The sequence below is a fragment of the Phocoena sinus genome, chromosome 5 (assembly GCF_008692025.1).
Source record: "Phocoena sinus isolate mPhoSin1 chromosome 5, mPhoSin1.pri, whole genome shotgun sequence".
Lineage (NCBI taxonomy): Eukaryota > Metazoa > Chordata > Mammalia > Artiodactyla > Phocoenidae > Phocoena > Phocoena sinus.
The window spans coordinates 64177137-64189201 of NC_045767.1; the positions used below are offsets into that span (position 1 = coordinate 64177137).

Below are 12065 nucleotides of genomic sequence, written 5' to 3' on the forward strand. Positions count from 1 at the left end.
AGCTCATCAAGGCAGGGCATCCTCTGTCTCGCTCACTGCTTATCTCTAGAAGTTCATTTTGTGCCTGTTACAGGGTGGCATCCTTAAAACTGGGGTCAGGGGAGAGGTGGGGGGATAAATCCTCAGATCTTTCTTAGACCTGCAATGCTTGTACGTTTGTTGTTTTTATTTTAGGGCCGCTGAGCTTTAGTTTTGAGATTTACGGCCTAACGTAACACTTACCAATATTTTTCACACTCTTCTTTCTAGTTTTGGAGGGAGTCTGTTTCATTACAAGGGATGGCTGCCTTTTTCAGGAGTTTCCCCCAGAGCAGGACATTTGCATTCTGCCCCTGGCTCTTCCTCTAATTAACTAAGTAATCTTGAGTGAGTACCCTTGCCTCACTAGTCTCTGACCATCGTCCTTGAAGAAGCAGTTGATTGGTCTCTATGATTCCTCCAGCTCTAAAATGCCAACCTTATTCACTTAGGCCTATCACTTCTGTAGGGTCTCTGCACGAGATGTTATGGGCAGTGGGAATTTTCCAGGAGTTTCTCTTCTGGAGCTGGGGATGATAAGTAGCCATAAAGTGTCACCACCGCCTACCTGAATTGCCCACCCTGCCCTCCACAGTGATGCTGGGGGGAGCGCCACTGACCGCAGTAGCCTTATGTTTGCCAATTCTGATGATAGGCAGATTGTCAAGATAATTTTCCAGGCCTGCCGAGATGTTAGTCTTCCTCACCTACAAGCTGGCTGCTCAGATGTCCTTAGACTGATGACCCCTCTTCGATGTTCTACGAACAGTCTCCCTAGAACCTCCTCTCAGGTGCTGTGTGTCTAGATCTCTTCTTCATTCTTCTGGACCTCTTCTGGAGGAGGTGCAGTGATTCATGGACCACGCACACTTGCTGTCTAGTTGTAGAGCTGGGCTCATGACATGCCCCTCCTAGTCCCCACCCTAGGCCTCCCTGTGGACCTGTCAGCACATTGATGGTTAAGATTTCATTCCTCAGGAGTTACATTTCAACTTAGGTATTCATTTACTTTGAACAAGATGCTACATAACCACTCTCCATGCCAGGGTTTTCTCACCTGAAAAGCAGGAGTTAAAAAAAATCCTTGGCTTAGATTTTCTGTGAAATGGCATTTGCTACAAAAGTGCTTGGTCCCGGGGAGTCACACTGGACAGAGCTTCTGTTTCTCCTTCTTCTTCTTCCTCCTCCCCTTTCTCCACTCTTCCTCCTCTCTTCCTTCCTTTTCCTTCCTCTACTTTATATTTTTCTAATGGGATGTTGGAAAAAAACACACACATGCAGAGAAGTGCTATGTCAAGTTTTGTAAAATGAATACCTGTATAATTACCACCCAGGTCGAGAAACAAAATAGTGTCAGCTCCAGAAACTTCCCAAGTGCCCTTTCCAACAGTAAGCTCCTCCATCCCGCTTGCTGGAAACACGACCCTGAATTTTATCGTTTCACTTTGTTCAAAGGCCAGACACAGATTTCTTTACTGATTCCATAGACTTCTTCATTCAACAATAATAATAGCTAGCACCTATGCAGTGATTCCTGTGTGCCAGGCGATATTTAGAATGCTTGACAAAATACCAACTCTTTTCATCCCTACAACAACCTTATCAGATAGGTTATTTGGTTGTCACCCTGGTTTACAGATGAGGAAACTGAGGCACAAATGGTTAAGTGACTTGTCCAGGGTCACACAGCTAGTAAGGAGCCTGGAATTGAACCCAGATAGTCTGGCACCCAAGACTGCACTCCTATCAACTGTACTGTTTCTCATTAAGTGGGATCTGGAAGCTGTACTGAAATGTTCTGATACCTGTAATGAGATTTGGAAGCTGCACTGAAAAGTTCTGATACCTGTAAAGTCCCTCTCACAGATGTATAATAAATTTGAATATTATAGTAGCATTATTATAGCCTCAGACTGAGGCAACCCAACCCTGCTTCCATCTTTGCAGTGAACTAATTTAGCTCTGTGTGTGTGTGTGTGTGTGTGTGTGTGTGTGTGTGTGTGTTTCCATGCTGGACATCATATTCATCTCAAGGATCAGTTTCCTAGCATCACCTTTGGTGGTCTCTTCCAATACAGATGGGACCAAATTTCCCAGCACTCTAGCCACTTCAGGTTCTACTGTTCCCAGAGTATGACTCTCATTACCAGAATGGCATAGCTCAGCTCTTCTGAAACTTTTTACCATGAAGGACTGCTTTTCCTTATTCCTCTGTCTTGACTAAGTAAAAATAAATTTCCCCCTTTCCTCCCATATTGTATTATTCAAAGACATATATGTCTGCCAAACATGGCATCTGATCACCAGGAGATAACTAATAACCAGTGAAGCTCAGTTTTTATACTTATTAGCTGTACCAACCTATAATATGGAAAAACAAATCTAACTCCATATTGGATCTGTTTCTTTTACTTTAACCTTCATAGGCTATGGCTTTTGCTACACCTTAAGAATGTTGCCTATAGCTTGAAATATACAGGATAGCCCATTCTTAAGGCTCTGACCTTTAAAGGTGTAACACTTTTCCATTCACGTAGAGATCAAAAGTTGTAGAACAGAGAATAACATTTGTCTTGCTGGAGGTTCACAGGAACCTCCTGACTGCTGCACAGGGATCAGTGTAAGAACAAAGGATTCTGACACCAAGAAGTGTGCAACAACCAACCACACCCCTCCCCTTTCAGTATAAAAGAAGCCTAAATTCTAACTTGGGTAAGATGGTTCTTTGGGACACTAGTCCACCATCTTCTCAGTCTGCTGGCTTTCCAAATAAAGTCGCTATGTCCCAACAATCTGTCTCTCAATTTACTGGCCTGTCGTGTGGTGAGCAGTATGAGCTTGGACTCGGTAACAAACCTAAGCCAAGGAACTTAACCTCTCTGTGCCTCAGTTCTTCATCTACGAGAAGAGGAATAATGTTATCTACCTTATTGGGTTGTTTTGAGCATCAGATGAAATGAGTATAAAGTGCCTAGCACAGAGAAAGTGCTCAATTAATATTTGTTGTTGATTTTGCTGTTCTTATTATTAAGTTGGAGGTGATGATAGTTATATTTCATACGAGTGTGTTTTGAACTCCAGCCTGAAGCCAAGATCCTTGGACGTTTATTTTGGCCTGTTTACCTTAAGATACATGAGTGATGCTAGACTTGTTAAAATACTGAAAATAATTTCTAACTGTCCCTTGCCTTATTCCTTTGTGAAAATCCAGGTATCTTGGGATCCCAGGTAGGAAACAGCCTAAGTTTTAGCCATGGAGGGTTTTGAGCATTTACAAATTCTGCCCAATTTGGCTTTTTAATCCCAATTACATAATCAACCCTTGATTACTTGGGGACTGCAGTCCAATTGGAGAAAAGTCTGTGGTCCTCCTGCTTTCTTTATCAGTCCACTCATGTCTTGTTGGTTCCTTTCACCGAAATTCAAGAGGGATTTTGAACAGCAGAGGATAGAAAAAGAAAATCAATCAGCCAAATTTATTCCTTGTTATTAATTAAGGTTGAAAGAAGAGGATGGAACTACTGGCAAATATGCATTTGAGATTTTAATCATCCAGACTGGTGTCCCAGTCTTCTGTTGCTGTGGAAAATTAAGATTTGCCCACAGGTCAGCTCCTAGGCTTTTGGGCAGATGATGCCCTAGTAGGAGAAAACCACTGGTGTTACAGTCAGCTCTAGGTTTAAATGCTGGTGCCTCTATGCACTACCTCTGTGATCTTGACCAAGCCTCTCTAAGCCTCGGTTTTCTCATCTATAGAATGGAAATAATGCCCCTCTCACTGTGAATATTAAATGAAGTGATGTATGTGATACGCCTGGCACCCGCAAGCACTCAGAAGTTAGCTCCTTTCTCCTAACTCTTCCTAGTCACTCTGTGAAAACTAGGTGATGAGTCCATTTGGCGAAAAATAAGAGTAGAATTTGGTGACCTGGCTTGACTTTGCCAAGTAATTTATTCACTGACTATATTGTCACCATTTTACCAGTGTTCTGAAATTGTTTAGAAACAGCTTGAGTGTTTACAGAGTAGTCACAGAATTCTGAAGGCAAAAAGATGGGGAAACTGCTACAAAGGCAGCAAGAGCTGGCTCCACCCCTCTGTCCCCGAGACCATCCTTGCACATAAGTCAACGTCTCAGATGCTGACAATGGTCATCACCATCATCACATCATCATCTTACAATGTTCCTACATATGCACTGTCTCACTTCATTCTGTCATAATGACCCTGTGGGATGGTGGATTACATGTTGTTATCTCCAGTTTCTGGTGAGGAAATTGAAACTGAGGGAGGTCAAATGACTTGTCCAAATGCATACTTCTCATTGGTGGATGGAAAAAGATTTGAATACATCTCATCACTCTAGATCCAGAGAGTCTTTTTATCACTTCATGTTGCTGGGCATAAAATAATTGTTGTCTGGTATATTTCTAAATATTTGACATATTTAATTCTGCTCTTACCTTTTCACTTCCTTAAAGAAGATTTACTTCTCTCAAAGAAATATTTTAAACTTCAACACTGTCATAGTCATTGATTTTATTACAGATCAAATTCTGTGGTAACAAGGTTACCAGAAATCTGTGTGTGTGTGTGTGTGTGTGTGTGTTTAGGTCTATGTACGTATTTTTTTTTTCTTCAGAAGCTAAGCAATAGCCCAGCTGAAAAGAAAAAAAATTATATTCAATTTCAAATCACAAATAAACTTGGACAATTTTTTTGAGTTTGTTGTGATGGAATTAATTAATTAATTTTATGCTATTTGGGACTCATACCACTTCTTGGATGAGAAACGGTTTTCCAGTAGACATACATGACCTCTTCCAGAAAAATAGAAATGGAAGCAGGAACAACTAAGAAGAGAAGAGTTATAAGCAGGCAGGCTCATTTTAAAATGTTGGGATAGAGATTCATAAAATAATAAATAAAAAATTTAAGTAATAAATAAATAGAAGGCTACCTATTAGAATGGCCTTCAAAGACTGGTTCTAACTCCAGGACAAAAAATATATATAAATATGGTGAGTCACAAAATTCTCTCACCACAACTGAGATTTGCAAAGAAACTGTAACTTCTTTTTTCTTCAAAACTGCTCCTAGCTCCTCATAAGTCTCAGCCCTCAGGGTATCCAGGAAAGTTCAGACTTGACCATAAGCAATATTTCAGTCTCTTCTGTGTGAAAACAGTCTCCTCTCTACTTAAAGAGTCTATTCCAAGTCCAGTTGGGTGTCACCTAGTGTGGTCTAAAAAGTCTCCTCAGGATAAACCTGTCCTTTGGGATAAATAACCTTTTAGAGTGTGTCCTTTCCTTTCTTTCCCCCAAGATGGTGTCTATGTGCTGTGGGGGACACTGGGGGACTCTCTCTGTCCTCATGGTACATCTGGACAGACCAGCTCCCCGACTGGGGACTGCTGAGTGGAGTCTGTCTGGGTTCTCATCCTGCCCGTAGTCTGATCATTAGTCCCTGCATTCTGTGGCCTCTCTGGCCAACCCCAGGTCTTTGCCGGGCCCTTCGTCTACTCAGAAACTGTGTCCTCTCTCAGGGGTACAAGGGCTCTTCTGGTTGTGAGGAGTAGGATAAATGATCTTGGACTCATGGTGATGAACTGTCTTCCATCACCTCCCCATCATTATCTCTGGATCATGTTAAACATGTCCCCAGCCTAAAAGCCTACTACCTCCTTTCATTAGGCCTGGAGAAGTTGTCATCCACCTTCTGCTGCAACATCCCCAAGATGGTCTTGAGTTTTCTTTCCTAAGCTTTTGGCTCTGACCTAATTTTTCTTCCACCATCTCCCCTTTTTTCTCCCCATCTTGGTTCATAAATGGAAGGAGTATTTTCTTTGCACTGGGGAAGAAGCTGTAGGTAAGAGTCTTCCAAGCTTGACCCTGATATGTATTGGGAGTTAAAGGAATTCAGACTGGCTTTAAAGAGCATTGCTTGGGCCATTACATTTCTTTTAAATGTCAAAAGCTGAATGTTCTTTCTTGAATTCATGCTACAATAATCCTAAACCTTCTTGAGAAAAATAGATGCCTGTGGCAGAACTGGGAGAGAGCTTGGTCCATTAATGAAGTTTCGATAAAAACTATTATAAAAACTGTTACGTTAAATAAGAAATATAAGAATACATTTTTGTTATAAATATACATAAACAAATAACCACACATAAACAATACATAATATATAGTAAAAGAAAAACTCCATACTACCATCCCACTTTCCTTTCCAGATACACCCAGCATTAACAGTTTGGGGTACACCCTTCCTAACCATTTTCTATATATTTATATACATACATATGTGGAGGTACAATGTATAAGTTTTGCTTTTACTTTTATTGAAAGTGACATTGTGACTTCCTTGGTGGTGCAGTGGGTAAGAATCCGCCTGCCAATGCAGGGGACACGGGTTTGATCCCTGGTCCGGGATGATCCCACATGCCACGGAGCAACAAAGCCCGTGTACCACAACTACTGAGCCTGTGCTCTAGAGCCTGCAAGCCACAACTACTGAGCCCGCAAGCCACAACTACTGAAGCCTGCATGCCTAGGGCCCTTACTCCGCAACAAGAGAAGCCACCACAAGGAGAAGCCCACACACCACAACGAAGAGTAGCCTCCGCTCGCTGCAATGAGAGAAAGCCTCCGTGCAGCATCGAAGACCCAACGCCACCAAAAATAATAAATAAAATTAAATCTTTAAAAAAAATTTAAAAAAAGAAAGTGAAATTGTGGTATAGTATTCTTTTATTTAACAATATAGTTTGTAAATCATTCCGTATCCATACCTATAGGTCAACCTCATTTTTAAAATTGATGGGTGGAAATCCACAGTATGGATGAACCACTATGTATTCCACCGTTTTCATGGCGTACATTTAGGTTATTTTAGAGCTCTTTGTTCCCCAGACAACATCCTCCTTTACCTCTCCTGCACAGCACTGCAACCATGTATGCCTTACAGGAAGTTAATACAGAAAGTGATAACATTCTGTGTCTGCCCTTTGACTACCTATAAACATGAAAAGCACCACTGATGGGAGTCTGCATTTCCAGGTGCTAAACCTCTGCTTTAATTTGGGTCATTAGTCTTCATTTTTACCACTCAACCAGTTCCACTGAAATGGCACAGTCTTCTACTTGTTTTTTCTCCTTATCAAAAAAGTACTACATTATCAGTTGAATAAGTCATATCCAATGTATTGATCAACATGTGTAGGCATGGACGTATTTTTTGTGTTATTATTTCAGAGGATAACGTTGAGACTCACCGTGCTTCATCCTAATAGCTGCAGGAGGGTGGTGTTTGACCTGGCAGAGTCCTGGCACTGGCCTCTCTCAGTGGCGGTGGTACCTCCAGCTGCACGCTCAGATTACCGGCACAGTGATGAAGACTTGAACTGCTCCCTCCCCTTTACTATGCAGTGGTCTTAATGGACCACTGGCTGTCGTTCAGAGCACGGTGACCAGTTCTCTTATAACATGTCTGTTGCTGCACAGTCTAGCGGTTCACCACTGGGGCGACCCCACACTCCCCTCTCTGCTTCCTCTGCTTCTATCACTGGCAGCTCTGCCATAGTCTCTCCCCCTCATCCAAACCACTCTCCAACAGAACGAGTATTTGGTACTTCCACTGGGCAAAGCTCCTATGCCTGGCTGTCTTATTGGTCAATGGAGAGATGAGCCCCTTTGGGTCCTATCAGCTGTGGCCAGGGAAACATGGCCACATTATATCAAGTTTGCAAATTGAGGAATTTCCAAAGAGCGGGCCATCTCAGAAGGGCCATCTCAACAAGAGAAGGGGAAAACAGAACAGAAGGGGACAACAGAAGGGGACAGAGTAACTGCTGTATCTGGAACAGACATCTTCCTAAAACTTTTGTCCAAAAATTCCTTGTCAGTGTTTTCAGCCTGCAGGAGCCATGGAGGAAGCCACTTAGATACCATCTGGTTATAATGTGTTTCTCAGAGAAATAAATAGCCCAAACTGAAGCATACTTCCGGTTGTCAATTTTTTACAGGCACCCTGGAACTCAGTGACAGATCTTCAGGATCGATGTGGTCCTCTGACAGCAAATGGATTGTTCCAGCAGAGATCTTTAATGAAATTGTTCACATTATTAAGGAACCACCACCTCCAGCATATTACAATGACAATGGCAGGACCTTGTGAAGACAGAAAGCAAAGCAACTTTCCTGCTCACTTCTTTTTGAAAGCACCAACCCCTAGCAGTAAAGCCTTCTCGTTAATTAGTTGTTAATTATTGAGACAGCACGTGAAATGTTTATCAAAGAGCTGTACGACTGACAAAGAAAAGAACTCAGAGCAAGAGACTGAATTGAAGCATAATAAAAGGAACGAGGAAGCTTTTACACAGTTGGCTGGCACCAAGGAAATTCTAGAAATGTACCTCTCTGGTAAGAGATGAGAGGTATTGTAGAAATGCATAGTAAATAGACCATGATAGATGAAAACATAATAGACGCATAGAGCTGGAAGGAACCTCAGCAATCATCTTCCTTCTTACAGTTTGGGAAACACACGTAATAGGACATAAATGAACTGCCCAAGGTCACACTTCTAGTTGGTGTCCCAAGAATCAGTTCAGCCCAGAGAACTCATCACTACCAGACCCTGTGGAAAGGTAAGTGTTGGTGCTCTTGGCTTGGACCTCCCATTCACAATATGCTTCTATGTTAGTGTTCTCTCTTTACCCTCAAAAGAGGTTATAACAGATACAGTCAAAGCAACACACTGAAAGGTTTAGAATTGTCCTTCATATCACTTTAAACCTGTTCTGTTACTATATAACCAGACCGTGCTTTTTTTTTTTTTTTTTTTTTGCGGTACACGGGCCTCTCACTGTTGTGGCCTCTCCCATTGCGGAGCACAGGCTCCGGACGCGCACGCCCTGTGGCCATGGCTCACGGGCCCAGCAGCTCCACGGCATGTGGGATCCTCCCATACCGGGGCACGAACCCGTGTTCCCTGCATCGGCAGGCGGACTCTCAACCACTGCGCCACCAGGGAAGCCTCAAGACCGTGCTACTTTTGATCCATTATAAATTACCACTTTAAAAATAAATTCTGTGTGAAAATTATATTTTGTCATTTACTTATTAGTATTAATTTTTGCTGCTGTTAAAAGTTAATTTGTTAGATGCATGTATTTAAAATATATCATAGTTTTTGTAACCTTGCTTTGGCATTTAAACTAAAAAAATTTTTTATTGTAAATATAATTTATTTCTATTGAGGTATAATTGACACATAATACTGTATTAGTTTCAGGTGTACAACTTAATGATTCAATATTTGTATATATTGTAAAATGATCACCACAATAAGTTTAGTTAACATCCATCACATACATAGTAACAAATATTTTTTTTCTTGTGATAAGAACTTTTAAGATCTATGCTCTTAGCCACTTTCAAATATGCCATACAGTATTATTAACTATAGGCGCCATGCTGTACATTATGTACAGCCCCATGACTTATTTATTTTATAACTGGAAGTTTGTACCTTCACACATTTTGCCCACCCCCCACCATCGTTTCCTTATTTTTTAAATGTTCTGAAATCTCCAAAAAGGGAAAGTGGCCCAGGCCTCTGAAAACCTCTTAAGGTCTTGTTCACTGCTCTACGCTCTTTCTTTGTGAAATATAACTTTCATATGTGATTTTAGTTTCCACAGAGTCAGGTTGTAGTTTTCTTAAATGCAGGGTGTCTTAGGCCATTTGGGCTGCTACAACAGAATACTATAGCCTGGTAACTTATAAACAACAAACATTTATTTCTCACAGTTCTGAAGGCAGGGAGGTCCAAGATCAAGGCACTGGCAGATTCAGTGTCTAGTGAGGGTCCACTTCCTGTTTCATCATTAGTTGTCTCCTCCCTGTGTCCTTGAGCTCTCTGGGGTCTTTTTTATAAGGACACTAATCCCATTCATGAGGGCTCCTAATGAATGACCTAATCACCTTCCGAAGGCCCCAATTCCAAATACCATCACATTGAGCGTTAGGATCTAACATACAAATTCTGAGGTGGGGGTGGGGTCACAAACATTTAGTCTATAGCACAAGGCATTCTGTGTGGTACGTCTGTAGGGTGAGCATTTGGAACCCAGAATATTGCTGTCCAACTCCTGTTTGGTATAGTCTACCTGGATGTTACTGTTGATAGACTCTTAGGAAAGACCAGTTTCCTTCTCTGTATTGGCCATTGCGATCTTCTGGGGCAGCTCTGTAATATGCCTTCAAGCCTATTCTCACACACAATCATCTTTTAACTTTATGTTGCAAGTTAAAAAAAAAAATCAAAGTAGGAGTAAAGTAAGGATGTTGTTAAATACACTTTTATCCTCCTTTGGAAAGTTGCTGTAAAATGTTGTCTTTTCATCCTTGTCTTCTGCTTTCAGAAGCTGTTTGGAAAGCATTGCTGGATTATGTCAAATTTATCATGAAGCTCTATGGAGGCCCTATGCAGCATGTGAGAAATGAAAGGAAAGATGCAGCCTATTATTGAGGAAATCCCAAGTTCCCTACACTGACTGTATTATGTGGTACCAGGGGTTCAGCCTCACCTGACTCAGCCAATACTTCTCTCCTTGTCTTATTCCTCTTCCAAGTTTTACTGCATGGACTCAGTGGTTCTCAAACTTCAGCCTGCGTAAAGATCACCTGGAGGACTGGTGTAAAATGCAGAACCCAGCCTTGCTCCCAAAGATTGATTCACTAGGTCTGGGGTGGGTCCCAGGAATCTGCATGTTTAAGAAACACTGTAAGAATTTTTATTGCAGGCATCCTAGGACCACGCTTGAAAAACTCTCATCTGCCCTCGTTTTCTCACTAGGTCCCTTGGAGTGATACATGTCCCTGTTTCTCCGAATTATGGGCTTTATCTCTCCATCTGGGTGATTCACTTATGTAATACCGTGACTGATGCCCCTCCTCACCCAACCTGACTCCCAGAATTCACCTCCCCTCACCTTGCCTCTGGCAGGGAGGATGGAGGGAACCTGGGAAAGAGCAGGCCCCCGGCAGAATCTGTCCACCGGTGGAACCTCTCTTCTAGACTCACTTGAATTGCCTCTGAACATTCTTTTGAATGGATTTGGAAAAAAGTCCAGACCATTTGGGGCCAGTTCTGGTGAACTGAGTTTACGATCAAGTCGAGAATTACTATTCAGAATCAAAAGCTATGCCTAACCGTAATACATATCATGACTGACATTTTGGCTTTAGTTATAAATGCATCTAAGGTACCAGATGGAGAGTTTCAAAAACATTCTCTGCGATGATGGTGACTATCACAGCCAGGCTGCCCCAAAATGGACACACAGGCTGCTTACAACTTCTTTTTGTTTTAATTGGTTGGGCAGCCATTTTTATTGTTGAGTCTCTCTTTTGATTGGTTGGTACTTTACTATGGCAGTTGATAAATACTTGCGCTACTGGAATCAGTATATAATTTTTCCCTTGAAAGACAAACTCTCCCAACTATCTCAATTCTGAGTGTTTTTTAAAAATTCCGTCTTGGAATTAGTAGTCATACTTTGGAAGTCATGTAAGTCAGTGGTTCCCAACATTTTTGGCACCAGGGACCGGTTTCGTGGAAGACGATTTTTCCACAGATTGGGGAGGGATGGTTCAGGTGGTAATGCGAGCAATGGGGAGCGAGGGGGAGCGGCAGGTGAAGCTTCGCTCACTCGCCCACTGCTCACCTCCTGCTCTGCAGCCTGGTTCCTAACAGGCCTTGGACCAGTACCCGTCCGTGGCCCAGGGGTTGGGAATCCCTGATATAAGTCATATGGCTCACATTCTAAGTAAGGACCACACTAAGCCTGGTTATTATATGTCCTATAACATTTATTCCAGGCATTAATTCATTATGGACTCAGTGCATGAAAATCTCCATGCTGTTGTGCTCACTGTTACAGACATTGTCTTTTAAACCACGCATAAGGCCGATGATTTAGACCCCATATACTCCAGCAAAGGATGCCTTTAACTTTCTTGGCCACTTCCTTAGCTTGG

The 12065-nt window shown here is 42.0% G+C and overlaps 1 protein-coding gene across 1 annotated transcript in view; it reads left to right on the forward strand.

Moving 5' to 3' along the window:
- TBC1D1 (TBC1 domain family member 1) overlaps nt 1-11529 on the forward strand; it is a 363204-nt gene extending 351675 nt beyond the window's left edge. The window contains exons 23-24 of the transcript XR_004349956.1: nt 8045-8668; nt 10448-11529. The gene's annotated coding sequence lies outside the window, so the exon portion shown is untranslated. The remainder of the gene's footprint in view (nt 1-8044; nt 8669-10447) is intronic.
- The last annotated feature ends 536 nt before the right edge of the window (nt 11530-12065 follow it).